The 15,796-nt window shown below is 33.8% G+C and overlaps 1 long non-coding RNA gene across 1 annotated transcript in view; it reads right to left on the reverse strand.

Moving 5' to 3' along the window:
• Positions 1–2,141: 2,141 nt before the first annotated feature.
• The window catches only part of LOC128247304 (uncharacterized), a 61,711-nt gene continuing 48,056 nt past the window's right edge, over positions 2,142–15,796 (reverse strand). The window contains exon 2 of the long non-coding RNA XR_008263677.2: positions 2,142–2,212. This is a non-coding gene — a long non-coding RNA (uncharacterized LOC128247304). The remainder of the gene's footprint in view (positions 2,213–15,796) is intronic.

Consider the following 15,796-nt stretch of genomic DNA (forward strand, 5'->3'; position numbering starts at 1 on the left):
ATGATAGAAATTTTGATTGTGATTAATGATGGAGCTGAAATTATTTTACGATTTGGATAGGTGGGATCTATTAGACATTTCTTTCTGTACGAGATGAAAAAATAAAACTCTGTTTCGGTTTTAACCAGGGTTGAAGAAGTAGATACTAATAAAACAATAAGTTAGAATGGTGGTTAACTGTGTTTACTTTTCAAGAAATTCATATTGAAATAAAGAACCTGTTCCTTATAATTAACTTATTTGATTGTAGTTTGGAAAAGTTATTACAAAAGAAAGTAAATTGACTCATTATAGGTAAACTATTTTTCAGTTACAAGGATGAGATTTTTAGCCATTTAAATTGGGTTAGATAACTGAGTTTTTTTAGGCAGTAGACATTATTGCTTAAATGTTTCTTCATCTTTAAGATATATTGATGAGAAGGATATCTGCCTATAAAAATATTCAGAATTTAGCCAAGATTAGAAGTAAAATATCATCTATATTTGTGAGCAAAAATTAAAGAGAATTACATGGTTTAGTCTCTAATGAGTGAAACTGGTACATAGGTAATGTAATATTTGTATTGAGTTCTAAAAAATGAAATATGAGCCAATATTATTATTCATAGCAGTTCAAATCCTTGTTCCCATCAACATATTCTCTTAAAATTTACATCAAAAAATATAATCACTGCTGCAAAATAAAATACAACCTACTTTCAGTTTACTTCAATAGAGCTGACTGCAACAATTTAACATCCTTAAACAATATGATGAAAAGCAATTAGTATTTATGTTTTGTTTTCCATAATTCAGTCATTTATTATTTTTTGTTTTAGTCAAAGAATTAAAGAATCTTTTCAATGTATTACCAGATTTGCTAACTAACGTTCTACTATAATTTTCTCATCTAACTTATTTCACTTGCCTATTTGAATATGAGGTTCTTTTGTGCTTCAACTGCATCTTATAGTAAATTCTTTTAGGAACATTTAAAATGAATTACACAAAAGAAGAATATATTAACAAATGTACGAAGTGTTGCATTATTTGTGAAATTGTAACAGCACAATCAAAATTGACAGGTTAGTGTCTTATACTAAAAGAATTGGTTCATTAGAAGTATGGCAATTGAGTAAATTGCATCATGCAAATTTTATACTAGCATTCATATAGATGTAACTGGAACTATTAAAACAGTCTTCACAATCAATAACCCAGTATTTCACATGAACTAAAATTATTCTACAATGAAACCCTCCTCCATGTGTTTAATTTCAAAATTTCTTTGCATTTGTTACACCTGAGCATGTAACATGAGTACAGGTATGGAGTTCATGTAATAGGTTCTGAATCATTGCATAACATTTTAAGTGACTTTTACTTTATACTCCGGGTGACTGATACCTACTTTGTGAGCAGAACTTTGTAGAAGGGTAACTCTGTGGAAGTTATGGAGTGAGGTATCCTCAGACTACGAACTTGGCAAAACCAGGAGCTGAAGGCTGGCAACAGAGAGAACTCCACTAAAAGCGCCCAAGGTGCCAGGCAGTGGCATTAAAGCAGGTGCTGGGTTTTGTCTAGCACCTAAGTAGGTTATGGCAAAATCTGAATCAGGATGCTGTTGATCTAGAACCAACATTGCAATGCATCTAGTTTGATGTTTTTACAGTTCCTTGAAGTCACCAAGGTGTAGCGCTATCAGTTTGAGATTTTAAGTTCAACATCAATCAGAACTCTAACAAGGAATAATCCATTGTCTTTTAGCTTGCTTTCTTGTTGATGTGCATGTGTGTAAAGAGAACAATCATTAACCATTGGAGAGAAGAAAATATGCATGTCTACGTTTACTTAGTGGTTCTGTCATCTATACCTTGCTGATAATAATAATATCAAAACCTGTCTGGAGTTCTCTTTCATACACAGTAAAAAAAAATTAGATTACTTGAGTTACAGAGACAGGTAGGGAGGACATTTACAAAAAATAAATGTAGTTTCAAATGAAATTAGTGAAATTAAATATTTTCACCATCATATGGTCTGTCTCATTACTGTCTAGTTCATTCAGTTCTGTTAAAAAAAAAAACAATGAATTATAGATGTTTAAGTATTACCTTCATTAGTTTAGAAATATAGATAAAAAGAAAGACAGGAACAAAATTTGATCTTGATTTTCTTTATTTCTTTTAATTCCACTGTATTTTTGGTAAATCTCTAAGGACAGTCATAACCTGAAGTTAGAAAACAAAGAAAAAGAACAATGAAATAAAAGAAATGTATTTTAATACAAAAACATTAACACGCACACTCACATAGGACAGAAACTACTTGAGAGAAATAACTCAGTGAGACCCATATCATGAATTTGAGCAACAATAATCAATAAAGATATATTAAATACCATATGAGATAAATTCTTGATTTGAGAGACAAACAAATGCCTGATGGCTGTTGCGATTGGCTTTGAATGAGATGCTATGATCTCAAAAATAAAGAACTTTTTTGAATTGTCATGCCATTCTTCAGGAACAATGATTTTTTTTTTTTATGGGGGGAAACAATTGGACAGCTGTGAGCATGTGTTTCTGCCTCAATGAGAGCCATCAACACAGCAGTTGTCCTGCCTTGATCTTAGTCAACATAAGGTTTAGACATATACAAAATGAAGGAAGTAGTGATCTATCATTAAGAAGTTTGATTTTCAACTACATGATTTTAAGTTCAGTAGCTGTAGGCCAACAGAAACCACAAGAAGTACATTGTGTGTATGTGCATGACTGTTAACAGTCCATGCTTGTCACTGCTTGAATGACATGAAGATGATGTTGACATTCCTTGTTGAGATTATGACTGGTTGTTGTTCCTGTGTTTTTGAATACCTTTTGAATAAAAACTCCCTTGTTTGAAAAACAGCAAAGGGTTGGCAACAGATAGAGTGTCAGGCTGTAAAAGGTTGTCTCGAATAATTCCCTGTCTAACAAATACTAGCATTAAAAAAATCATTGTTAAACAAATAAGTAATCAAATGAATATTTATAGCCATAAGTAATTTGCATAAATAGAACAAAAGTGAAGAGAGATATGATAACTCAATGTGATTGGTGGCATATAAGCACACAGGCAATTGAAAGAGTGTTAGCGACATACATTGATTGATATTAGATGAAGGAGAGAAGAGTGCTCAATACATGCTGTAGAGGATATTCTTTTATTGAAACTGAACCTTTGTCTCTTGACTCAAGTTCCACACCACTGCAATCTACATGTGTGCATATGCAATTAAATACAAGGAAATAATTCTAAACTAAGAGTAGTAGTAGAAAGGTAAATAGTCTCTCTTTTCCTGGCACTTTTTCAAATTGTTCAATATTCTTCCCAGTTTTGTATGAAAAAATTTGTAATTGAAAAGTACAACCCTTTCTATCTGTGTGTATATGTGTGTGATTCATTTGTTTCTGTTTTTATTTTTGCTATTTTCATTTTTATTTCAATTTTCTTAAGATTTTGATTAACACAGCTTTATAAAGCTTCAATATTTCTTGATCTCATTGTCAGATAGTCTACTTTGACTAAATTGAAGACAAGTTCTTCAGTAATCCATAAATGATTTGTAATTCTGACTGCTTTTCAGTCTCCATGAGAACAGATGTATTAATAACAGTCAGTAGATTCTAAAACACTTCAAGTTCTCAGCTACCAACAGCTAGAGAACTACATAAATCTATAACAAACAAACAATGAAGATTGAGGAGATTTGAGTGAGAGAGTGAGAGAGAAAGAAGGAAAAAGAGAATTCTTCATGACATTTCAAGACTTATCAACAGTATGGCAAATAAAATAAAGGGTATGGGGTGTGGAAAATAAATGTTAAAAATACAAAAATTAATAATAGAAGTATCTAGATTAACAACTAAATGCCTTATTCTGTCAGTGTCATAAATGGATTATTGTTGAAAGTTTCTTTCAAGTCAGTATTTCAGTTGGGTGTCTGCCTTTAAAAGTTTACGGAAATTAATCTATTGCTTTTAACTTTGAATGTAGCAGTAGCTTTGAGGAAGAGTTAATTAAAAGGCAATGTCGTGACTGAGATTTCTTGGCAGGTTACTTAGCTAAAGATAATAGGGTTAATGGCTCAAACGTTGGCAGCAGTATCAATCTTAGTCTTGGAATAGTACAATGTAGAAGAATGGCAGAAAATTTTTCGAAGAACCATTAGACTGTTGAACAAAATGTCTGGTGATATTTAGTTATTGCTCTTTACAGTCTGAGTTCAACTCTTACTGAAGTTACCCTTGCTTTTATCCTTCCAGGATCAATAAGATAAATGCCAGTCAAGCTCTTGTGCCAGTTTAATTGACTAACATCCTTCTCAAATTTGCGCTTAATTTTGAGACAATTAACACCATAACATTTTCTTACTATGTTCTAAAATGTTATACCAGAGAGTGGTATGTTTCAGAGTAAAATACACTAGAGTCATTAAGTATTTTTGCTGATTCTGTTGAGTATTTTCTATTTCTGGACTCTTCTTGGTATTCTAGTTGTCCCAAGCAAACTTTATTTTTAAGTATTTTATCTTAATTTCAATTCCTACTTTAATAAAAATAATCTAAGGGCCTTAGAGTCAACCTAGCAAAAACCAATGTCTTAACGAGTTGGAAGGCAGACAAACCACAAATCCCTTCAGGTAGATGGCCCTGCTCGATCTGTAGAAAAGGTGTAGTTAGAAACTCTATGAGATGTACCCAGTGTAAGCTATGGACACATAAGAGGTGCAGCAATATCAAAGGAAGGCTAACTGGGAAGATAGTTTTTGTGTGTAGCAAACGCTCAGGAGCAATAAACACTGAAAACATGCAGAAAACAGCTTCTGTCATATTCCAGGGGAAAAAACTACAAGTAGTTGATAGCTTCCATTACCTAGATGACCAAGTCAGTAGCGGGAGTGGATGCTTTGAAAGTGTAGCTGCTAGAGTAAGGATAGCCTGGGCAAAGTTCAGAGAGCTCCTACCTCTGCTGGTGACAAAGGGCCTCTCGCTCAGAGTAAAAGATAGACTGTATGACGCATGTGTACGAATAGCTATGCTACATGGCAGGGAAACATGGGCCATGACTGCTGAGGACATGAATGAAGCCAGTATGCTCTGCTGGATGTGTAATGTCAGTGTGCAAACATGACAGAGTGTAAGCGCACTGAGAGAAAAGTTGGATTTAAGAAGCATCAGATGTTATGTGCAAGAGAGACAACTGTGCTGGTATGGTCAAATGTTGCAAATGGATGAGGTCAGCTGTGTGAAAAAGTGTCACACCCTAGCAGTTGAGGGAACCTATGGAAAAGGTAGACCCAGGAAGACCTGGGTTGAGGTGGTGAAGCACAGCCTTCAAACATTGGGCCTCACCGAGGCAATGACAGGTGACTGAGACCTTTTGCGATATGCTGTGCTTGAGAAGACCCAGCAAGCCAAGTGAGACCATAACCACGGCCTATGCCAGTGCTGTATAACCAGCCCGTTTAAGAGTACTCTTCAATCATTGGACAATAACGTATGCTTGCAAAGACCTGTTGAGGCAAGTGAAATCGCTGTCGTGGCCAATGACAGTGCTGCCTGATTGGCACTCGTGCCAGTGGAATGTTAAAAGCACCATTCGAGCGTGATCGTTGTCAGAGCCACTGGACTGGCTCCTATGCAGGTGGCACAGGAAAAGCACCATTTGAGTGTGGCCAATGCCAGTACTGGCTGACTGGTCCTTGTGCCGGTGGCACGTAAAAGCACCCACAACACTCTTGGAGTGGTTGGCGTTAGGAAGGGCATCCAGCTGTAGAAACTTTGCCAGATCAGATTGGAGACTGGTACAGACTTCTGGCTCTCCAGTCCTCAGTCAAACCGTCCAATGCATGCCAGCATGGAAAGTGGACATTAAACGATGATGATGATGAATCTGTCAACTGGTTTAACACTATTTTCTACCTACCAAATCTGATGCCTTTAACAAGATTCACTCTCCTTCAACCACTCAGACCAGGTCTTTTGTCTAAGGGAAATGTATGAGATTCTTTTTGGTTTACTCCTCACTAGTGTGAGACCCATAAAAATTGTCACAGCCATCACTCTTCTTCCATGTCATAACCTACTACCCACAAATAATAATAGTAATAATCCTTTCTACTGCAGGCACAAAGCCTGGAATTTGAGGGGAGGGGGATGGTTGATCACATCAACCCTCATACTTGTCTGGTACTTAATTTATCAACCCCAAAAGGATGAAAGTCAAAGCCAACCTCACCAGAACTTGAACTCAGAACATAGCAATGAGCAAAATACCGCTAAGCAGTTCACCTGGCATGCTAATGTTTCTGCCAGCTTGTCACCAATAATAATAAGACTGCTGAAAATTGTTCTAAGCACTTGAAAGACTGCTGAAAACTTGTGGATACTTAGGGTTAAAGGTAGTAACCTACTATCCACATAATTCTTACCAGGAATAAGACCAAACTTGAGCCAAACCAAAATAATAATATGTCTAATTTTTATATATCATATAAAGAGGTCCTACTTTACTGATATTACATCTATTTTTTTAATGGACACATACATGCAATCTCATAAATTTTCATAAGCCTCAGTATCTCTGTTTATTACATTACCAATGACACTCATTACTTCTTGTCTCCACTATAATTTCTGGTTTCCTACTGTCTGTCATATGGTTGCTTTAGCTGTTGAAATCCCTGAGAATTTTGACGCTTGAAATCAATTATTTTCATTCTCTGTTCAACTTTCTACTGGTGGACAATTCATGCAACATCATCAATTATAAGACAATTTACTACCACACTTGCATGCTTGTTGCAACACTTTTTACATAATGATGGCTCAGTATTTTTATCTACATGAAATTTTATCCCCAGAGTCTGTTTTTGTGCTATAAACACCAGTACTTCAGTTTTGAAATGATTTTCTTACCAATGACCATAAATTAAAAATATTAATGCCTTCACCCACGAGTAAACTTTACAGTTGCTTTGTGCAAACAGTTTTAAGGTATCCATAAATACATGATTTTGTGCTGCATGCCCTTCGTTGCTATTAACAGTATCTCACATATAACAAAAGGGGTAAAGCAAAACACTGCTCACATATTTTCATTAGCTCCCAAACTCCCTTCAAGATAAGTTTTCTTGAATTTTTCAAGTGCTATACATTGACTATTCCAATATATGCATTGACTATTCCAATGTTTTAGGGGTTTTTTTTATTTTTTTTTATCCCTTCTTGTAGTGATTCCACACTCTTTTTTGTGTATCATGCAACACAAATTCTGTTCTTCTATATATATTCTTCCCAACCAAGTAATCTTCTGGATTTTTTTTTTTTTTTGTAGAACTTTTATATATTGTACTACTATCATTTATAATATGTAATGCTCTATATCTGATCATTATTTTTTGAGTTTTCCAGCCCAAGTTAACCTGCTCTTTATTTTACTATCAATATATCAAAATAAATTTAGATAGAAAGATTGATGCAATATTAAGATGTAGACTATTGAAAGAGTTAGACAATAGAAATAACCTTTGTTTTCAGTAATGTTCTCCTAAATCAAAAATAAATAACATTGAATAAAAGAAAGTAACTCAAATAACATAGGAAATAAATTAAAATTTCTGAAAAAAAAATTGTAAAAATATGGTACATACATTAATAGCAAGGGTTTTAGTTTTCCCATTTAGTATAGAATTTAACTCTAATTTTGACCTATTTCTTTGCATTCATTTCCTTCATGCTACTTTTGTTTATTGTGTCTAGCTCTATGATACATAATTACCTGTACCTATCTGTTTTATATCTTTGTTATTAGGTAATTGGAATCTATTACTTTTTACTTTCCTCTCTCTCCTCATAATCAATATTTCATACTCTCAAATGCAAAAATTTTATCTCTGTGTCTTCATTTAATCTATATAGTATTTGTACTAAGGAGTCCATTTCATAGCTGCTTTGTGCAAACAGTTTTAAGTTATCCATAAATACATTCTGTGCTGCATATGTCTTTCATTGTTATTCATAGTACTAATATTAACAGTATCCCACATAAAAAAAAGTGGGGCAAAGCAACATTTTGGAAAATGTTTATATTGATCTTAATACTTCTTAAATCTCCCAGAAGATCTTGAATTTGTTTTCCAGTGACTCATAATGCTTTTCTTTGAGTTTCCTTATATTTTCTGCTGCACTTATCATTTACAATCATTCTATAATCTAAAAAGGAGGAATCATATCATAGCCATTTTTATAACTGACACATGCCAAAACAAGGTTTATGTCATTTTTACAAATCCAGAATATTAATTTGTTTATTAATAATTGGTCCTTACAATATTCTACTTTCTACTTTTTGCTCTGATGATAGTATATTGTCATCATCATGATCATCATAATAGTCACCCACACCTTTATCATCATTTTCATTTTGCTGGTAATTTAGCTGAAATGCTAGAGCTCCAAATTAAATTTCTTATTCGTTTCATTTTTTTTATTTTCGGTTTAAGACCACTAAGATCAAATTTTTCATCCCTTCAGGTTAAATGAAATAAATGTCAGTTATAAACTATACTTAATTCTATCAAAAATATTAATCTCATGCCTATTCAAAAGAAAATGCAATTAATATTAATTTTATTATATAGTTGTTTGCCATATCTGATTCTTTATTAAATAAAGCCTTATTTTGTTTTTATAAGCTTGCACAACAAATAAATATTTATTAAAGATGTTAGAGTGACAAAAACACTAAATTAAATGCTTATTAGCATTTGGTTCTGTTCTTTTATATTCTAAATTGAAATCCTGCCAATATATCTATTAAAAAGATAAGGTAAAGTAATGTATTTGCTTAAGAGCTGCACAAGATATTTTACAATATTCCCTGTATCACGTTTCTGTATCTGAATCCTTTTAGAGACAACAAAAGAAGTTCTAATAATATATATGTTGTCAGCAGGCACGAAGGTTAAAGGCATGACTGGTTTAAAAACACTACTAGGAAATGAAGTAAAAGAAAAAAATCTGCCCCTAATTGTTGAGTGAAATGATACTGCTTATAGATGTCAAGAGAGCCACAGCTTTACTTGTTAAATATAACTTGAATTTGTAGGGTACAAAAAGATAACCTCTAGATGTTAACCGAATAGATTATATCTTAACTAGATTACACTGTCAAAATTGTTGATGTTTACAAAACACTTTATTTGTTGGTTATATTTACATAGACTGTATATATATTTACAACAGTGTTTCTTGGCTATTTTTTATCTGACCTCCACTTTAATTTTCAAAAACAAAAATGCACAACACTATGAACAAACAAGTGTGTGTGTGTGTGTGTGTGTACATGCGCACGCATGACATTAAACTGCATCTGGTGGAGATGCTCCAGTTATTTTTGACAATGCCATAGGGAAGGCAGCTCTTTTAGAAGAAAGATAATCGGACATAAAAGTTGCAGTCAAAATAGAACCAGTCACTTTGTAATGCTTGTCACTGGAACTTACTATGGTGACTGAAAGAGTGGCGAGAGTGTTGTACAAACTTTTGTCACTTAAATCTAATGGCATACAGATGTCTTACTATCATATGAGATGGCTATCATCTGGATTACAGGTAAGTTCATTGCCATCAATTCAACACAGGAGAGTTCACCACCATCAAATTCACTGTGAAGAAATTTCACCATGAGGAAAGTTTACCGAGAAAATATATCCATAGGTGCAGGAGTGGCTGTGTGGTAAGTAGCTTGCTTACCAACCACGTGGTTCCAAGTTCAGTCCCACTGCGTGGTACCTTGAGCAAGTGTCTTCTGCTATAGTCTCGGGCCGACCAAAGTCTTGTGAGTGGATTTGGTAGACGGAAACTGAAAGAAGCCTGTCGTATATATGTATATATATATATATGTGTGTGTGTTTGTGTGTCTGTGTTTGTCCCTCCAACATTGCTTGACAGCCGATGCTGGTGTGTTTACGTCCCTGTAACTTAGCAGTTCAGCAAAAAGAGACCAATAGAATAAGGACTGGGCTTACAAAAAATAAGTCCTGGGTCGATTTGCTCGACGAAAAAGGCGGTGCTCCAGCATAGCCGCAGTCAAATGACTGAAACAAGTAAAAGAGTAAAGAGTAAGAGTATAGCAACTCACCATTAATAGTTAAAAATCTATTTTATTGAGAAAAAAATGGTGAATTGATGACAGTGAACTTACCAGACATGATCATCTGACAAGATGAGGTAATCAACATCATATATATACTCTTTTACTCTTTTACTTGTTTCAGCCATTTGCTTGCGGCCATGCTGGAGCACCACTTTTAGTCGAGCAAATCGACCCCAGGACTTATTCTTTGGAGGCCTAGTACTTATTCTATCGGTCTCTTTTGCCGAACCGCTAAGTTACAGGGACATAAACACACCAGCATCGGTTGTCAAGCGATGTTGGGGGGACAAACACAGACACACAAACACACACATATATATATATATATACATATATACGATGGGTTTCTTTCAGTTTCCGTCTACCAAATCCACTCACAAGGCTTTGGTCGGCCCGAGGCTATAGTAGAAGACACTTGCCGAAGATGCCATGCAGTGAGACTGAACCTGGGACCATGTGGTTGGTAAGCAAGCTACTTACCACACAGCCACTCCTACGCCTATATATATATATTCAGGAAAAGTTTTAATTAAAGATTTATAGTTTTATTCTCTTGTTTGTTTCTTATGTCCCTCATTCTGAAGTAAACCACACTCCACCAATATATTACTACACCTCACCTTTCGGCCATGCATGCTACTGTGAGAAAAGAAGTTATCGCAAAGATAGACGTCAATCTACAGGTTTCAACTTTATCAATCAGTCAGAGTAATAAAATTTGAACTCATAGATATGAAGTGCTAAACTGAATATCATAAAACAGCTATTTTGTCTACCATCTGTCTCCAGTTGACTTGTCTGACAGGAATATCATTGATGAGAAAAGAGAAGTAGTTATCTTACTCAAATACAATCACATTTTTTTAAGTGGAGATATAAAACATTTATAACAGCTGTTTTACTTTGGAAATATAGTATCTTTAATATTTTCCTTCGATTCTTGAATGTTTTATTATTTTCAGATCTCTTATTTATTGTCCATGTGTCTATTTATTTGTTTTGCTAATTAGCTAGTCGTCATTCCCCTGATGAGTCTGCATTAATATGCCTTATTCCATTATGATTAAAAAATGTTTTATAATACACCTTTGCCTCGACTTAAACCTACGCGACTTATAACCATCTACACTTATGACCTCAAAAATAAGGAAATAGAAAAATAAATAAATCAGAGGCACAGGAGTAGCTGTGTGGTAAGTTGCTTGCTTGTTTCACCACATGGTCCTGGGTTCAGTCCCACTGTGTGACTCCTTGAGCAAGTGTCTTTTACTATAGCCTTGGGCCAACTAAAGCCTTGTGAGTGGATTTGGTAGACAGAAACTGAAAGAAGCCTGTCATATTTATATGAGTGTTTGTGTGTGTGCGTGCATGTGTGCGTGCATGTGTGCATGTGCGTGTGTGTGTGTGTGTGTGTGTGTGTGTGTGTGTGTGTGTGTGTATCTGTGTTTGTCCCACCACAATTGCTTGAGAACTGATGTTGGTGTGTTTACGTCCCCGTAACTTAGTGGTTCGGCAAAACAGACTGATAGAATAAGTACTAGGCTTACAAAGAATAAGTCCTGGGGTCGATTTGTTCGACTAAAGTGTTCCAATATGGCCACAGTCAAATGACTGAATCAAATAAAAGGATAAAGGAATAAAAGAATAAAATAAATAAAAAATCTATTTTCAGATGCTGGGTAGCTGTGTGTATGGTAACTATGACAGCATCGGGCAATGCAGGACTCCGTCAGACCCAGGCATCCACTGTATGCCACTGTCTCTAACTCAGTCGCTTTCAAGCATCTGTTCCATTTGAATGAAAATAGTGTTGAAAAATATAAATCCGACATACGACCAGATTAATTAATGACCTGTCAGTCAAAACAGAACTAAGTTGTAAGTCGAGGAGAAGGTATAATACTTTCCTTCAAAATTTGACACTACAAATGTTAATAATTTTCTTTCAAGAGAAGAGAAAATAAAAAAAAAAAAACAGAAGAAAAAAGGGGCAAAAAGAAATGAAAATATTTATTGAAGAAGATAGAAATAACAAATGTTGCAATTTTACCAAAGAGTTAGTTAAAAGCTTTACAATTCAGGAACTAGCATAGAAAATGGTTACAGGTATGAGGAAGGTCAGAAGAGGCCAGGTAATATGAGCTGGCAGATATGGATGTGATTATACGATGAGCAAGATAAGCAGCAGAGCTTAAATCAGAAGTGTGGTTTTAATAGAAATATTGTTAGTTGAGGCATTGACACTATGAAGTTCTACTGAATTTCATAGCATTGCTTATCTTTATTAGAGTTGTTGCCCAGCACCAGATCAACATTGATCAAGCAACACTATGGGCATGTAAACTGTCAGTCAAAATAGAAATATTATTAATGATGCTGATAGTATTAATAGAAGTATAGTTTCTGTTATTGAGTATCCCTGATCAGTGAAAATTCTTTTTCAGAGGACTTATTAATGCAGATGTAACCAATTTAAGAGTTGCTGTTGATGTTTAACTCCAAGGTGATACCCCGGTCAAGCATACCTATTACTCAGTTTCCCCCTTTTTTTTTCTCTTATTATCAAAGTTACAACTGTAAATTCATCTCTTCTCATTTGAGTCAGTTTTCTACTTTATATAATAAATTAAATAGCATATGGAGCTTGAAATATGATTTATCTAGGAGTTGAACCAAAACTAAAGGTACTGGATTTTTTACAAGCTCTCTTGCACATTGTTATCTTACTAACTTCTCCTCACTTGTTCTGTTATTAATATTTAATCAATTAACAACTAAATCAGTCTCAGAATTTTCTGGCTACAAATTTCCTCTAATCAGTTATTTAATCTAGCTCATTCCTTTTGCTCAAAATGATCGTAGTATATGTACACTCACAGCTCTTGATGCAGTTATCCCTGGCTTACAAAACTACCAAAATACATTTTGTTACAGCAGTATTCCTAAGTTCAGATTATTGGATTCAAGGTTTCACTACAGTGATATTTTTGTTGAATCAGTATATTATAAACCGCTCATCTACATTGTACAATTGGTGATACTATATTGATTCAGCAAAAATATTACTGGTATTGAACCTACTAAAATGAAATGTCTTATATCTGAATAGAAATTCCTAATTCACTGTTGTGCTTATCATTTTTATCTAAGATATAATGAAAAGAAAGACTGGTAGTTAATCTTATGTTAAACCCATTAGGTTATGTTAACTTTAAAAACATTCACACATTAGAGCTGATGTGAATAGATTATCAACCTTGGTACAGCACCGGTAAAGTGTTCGCTTCTCTTAACACCAGACAAAACAGTGAACGGGCGACTAGATTTGCTCTTTCACCTTCTTTTACGCCATCACCTTATCAGCTAAGCTTCGCTGAGTTTGGACAACATTCTTATTCATATTTTTCAATAAAACACAAAGACCAGACAGATGAAGAAATAGTCTAGCTTCCATTTTCATTTTCCTTTCTTTCTTTTCATTCCCTGTTTGATCTAATATTTTTTTCTGTTTGCTTCATTAGCAGATCAGAAAGGAATCTTTATATATAACTGTTTTACTATTATTCACAGTGAAGATAAATAACCATCTTCTATTTCTAAGCCACCATATCCATGTATGACATACTCACCTTTTTGTATTTTTTTATTTTTCTCTTTCTTAGCATCTGTGGTTTGTTTATTTTTTATGTCCTATTTTATATAGAGATTATCTTAGTTCCACCCTGCCCTAAATAGGAGATAAAAGAGTTGGCTTTTCTAAAGGTTTCTAAAGCTTGTTTATTTTTTGTTTATCTTTTGCTTTGAAGTCTATTTTGAGTTCTTGTGGTGTCTTCCTTTCAGTTTCAGACTTAAGCAGATATTAAGCAGGAATGTGTCAATACGTGATATTTTTTATATGAAAAATGGTTTGATATAATATAGTAGAACCCTAAAGTTAAATATTGCAATCAATTAGGGAACCATCAACATGTCAAGTACGTTAAGTGGTTACAAGAATCCATTCATGGATAATTATGTAAGACTAAGGCAAAGTATGTATTTGAAGGATGTTAATTCCAGTAAAAAAAATTTCCAGCAATTTGGTATTTAAAAATGAAAATAGAATTTGGAAATCACAGTGCCCCAGAATGGCTGTAGCCCAGTGACTGAAAGAAGTAAAAGATACAATTAACAGGCTTGGTTAGTAATCAGTGAGTGTCAGATGACTTCATAATAATTTGGTTGAAAGTTGGTAGTCTTTAGCCAACTTAACATTTCCATTGGTAAATAAGTATTCTAAGATAACCTTATAATAACTTTGCTTTTGTATATGATCACACAAGAGCTTCATTTGTAGAAAATTGCTCTTGAGTCCTATAAAAACTACTATGTTTTTTTTTATAAAAACTAGATAAATGACTTCATAAAAACTTTATGGTTTTCAGATGACAACACAATTGTTAACATATTTTATAACATCAGCTAGTAGGGGAAAAAAAATACTTTCATCTCAAGACTGCAATAATTTTTCAGCAATCACATTGTAAGTTTTGAAAATATGTCATAGAGATATCACTATTTTATTAACATTTATTTATATGTCAATATTTACTTGTAAGTCAGTATAACAGAAAAGCATAGTCATCAAACAACATTTCTCTTCTGTAAATATGAGGCTGAGGTCTTTGTATCTAATGTAAAATATTTAAATTTATAATTCCATAAAATTCATTCCAATATCAATTGATCATCAGTTTTGTCATTAACTTTTATTATAAACATAATTAATACTCATCCCTCCACTAGCATTATCGCACAGTATACCTACCATTACTGTCATTAATGACACTGCAAGCCTTAGAACCACCACAAACCTAATGATCAACACCAGCAACAACTCTACAAGCCTTCATTACATGTGTATTAGCAGATTTTAAATTCAATTCACCATTATACTATCCACATCACCTCAACCTCATAATTTCCTCTACTTCTTCACTCATAATTTCCACCATCATCACCATTAACTGGAACCTGTACACCTCTGAATATTAACTGTTTTTGATACCAGCCAACCTCATCATCATCATTAAGAATATAATTTACGTCACCACAACAGTAAATATTATATCTAAGTACACATCTGTCTATTTGGACACACAAGTTCATTCTTGAGTAGAGCTGTTAGTGAAGGGAGATAATTTCAATAGAATATCACCAGAATAGCTAAGGTAAATCAATATCTTTTTTTTTTTTTTGTAAATTATCTAAAATACTTTTGCTTTGTAAAGAGAGAGAGAGAGAGAGAGAGAGAGAGAGAGAGAGAAAGAGACTATAATTGATTGACACAATCCCAGTATATTGCTAACACTTGATTTATTGAATTATTAGGTAGGAGAAACTGGTGAGAGTAGAAGTCAACCCATAACAGATTGCCAACTCAAAATTTGAAGTAAAACAACTAAATATAATGGAGAATCTCTTTTCTTCATGTGAAGGAAATCAACTCTAATGATTCATAATAGATTGTCTTTTATTTCAACTCAGCATCATGAGATGCTGAACCATATCTTCTGAGATATATTAATCTGTTTTTTGTTTGTTTCAGTCATTGGACTGTGGCCATGCTG

This window comes from Octopus bimaculoides, chromosome 3 (assembly GCF_046866305.1).
Source record: "Octopus bimaculoides isolate indiv1 chromosome 3, ASM4686630v1, whole genome shotgun sequence".
NCBI lineage: Eukaryota > Metazoa > Mollusca > Cephalopoda > Octopoda > Octopodidae > Octopus > Octopus bimaculoides.